The 1,482-nt window shown below is 40.5% G+C and overlaps 1 long non-coding RNA gene across 1 annotated transcript in view; it reads left to right on the forward strand.

Annotated features, from left to right (window-relative positions):
• Nucleotides 1-276: 276 nt before the first annotated feature.
• LOC127503956 (uncharacterized) overlaps nt 277-1,482 on the forward strand; it is a 32,788-nt gene continuing 31,582 nt past the window's right edge. Inside the window, exon 1 of the long non-coding RNA XR_007927260.1 lies at nt 277-522. This is a non-coding gene — a long non-coding RNA (uncharacterized LOC127503956). The remainder of the gene's footprint in view (nt 523-1,482) is intronic.

A 1,482-nucleotide genomic window follows, 5' to 3' on the forward strand; every position in this document is an offset into this window, starting at 1 on the left:
TGCACCTGCTCCTAACGAGCAAGATGACGAATATGACGACGATGCTTGTGTGTTTTCCTGTCACAAAGTCATAAGAGAGTTAGTAGAGAGAACGCTTTAACACGTGCCATCAAGCCATTATATTAGAGTTGAAGTAATAAAACGTGCAGTTTTCCCTGGAAACACACACAATCTGCTGCAATCTTCCTCTTCCATGGGAATGAATGCTTGCTTTGTGCCTCTCTCTCTCTCTCTCTCTCTCTCTCTCTCTCTCTCAGCCCCTCCCCTTCTGTTCTCTATTTCATTCTCTCGCGCCCAGTCCATCATTCTTTCAGCTCTCGCGCTCGGCGCTTGTTTGCTGACGAACAAAACCCGATAAAGGATGTAAATGAATGAAAGGAGAGAGGCTCGTGCACGCAGAGCTGGAACAAAAGCAAACGAAGCTCAAATGGAGGAGCGATTAGATGCTGCAGAGGCTCAGAGCTGCTTCTCCTCCAACTTTCATCCCTCACTTTCATCTGAAGCTGAAGACACGAGCACACGGTGAGCACGCGCTTTACTTCGAGTCTGTGTGTGGATCATTACAGAGCACATTATATCAGTTATATTCTATGGAGAAATTGTAATAGACGCTTAAACAATTTAACGCACTTCAATTGCATGCGTGCATTTATTTCATTTGCACGTGTTAAATAGATGGACACACTCTTGAACTTTTGATGCAATTTGTTGTGCATTTAAATAATCACTCATTTTAGGTACAAATATCTCGCATTTCTGTTCTCAGTATGTTGTGGCAATAACGGTTTCTTCGAAAGCACTGACGCGCGCGTGTATTTTGCTGTTCTGCAGTGTTTTCTGCTCTTTGCATTGAAACAAATACGTTTCATACAATATGAATGTTTCATACAAGAGATCACACAGAGTGTGTATAAATTCACACATTCTAAGATATTTAACTCCATGAGAGAGGAGAGGCATGCTGTGTGTCTGCGGCCTTGTGATGCTCAGATGTGAGTTCAGGCTCTTGATGGGAAAATGTCGCCAGACTCTCGTGTGTGTGTGTGTGTGTGTGTGTGTGTGTGTCTGCGGCCCCTCGCTGATCCCAGACAATATTGTGATGATAATGAGGAGCAGCTCGTTGTTGAACTTGATGTTGACTTCTTTCATCAGCCTCATTTTTCTCGCTCTCTTGTTTGTGGAGTTTTTTTCTCACGCGGTTCTTCGGATTATTTGAAGGGAACAAAAGACACAGATGAATAATGACACTCTCGTTTTCTCGCGTTTCTTGATGAAAAGAGACGTCTTGCTTTAATTAATCGAAATTTTGATTAATTCATGTCAATTATTTAATTATGTGCACTTTAATAATATTCATTAAACAATTGTGATTTTTTGATTTGCCATATTTTTTAAATGTAAATGTAGGCTATTTTTTTTACACAAAAATCACAGAGATATTCACTAACCAGAAACATATATTCCATACATTTTAAAGGCAAT

Source organism: Ctenopharyngodon idella, chromosome 2 (genome assembly GCF_019924925.1).
Source record: "Ctenopharyngodon idella isolate HZGC_01 chromosome 2, HZGC01, whole genome shotgun sequence".
Taxonomy (NCBI): Eukaryota; Metazoa; Chordata; class Actinopteri; order Cypriniformes; family Xenocyprididae; genus Ctenopharyngodon; species Ctenopharyngodon idella.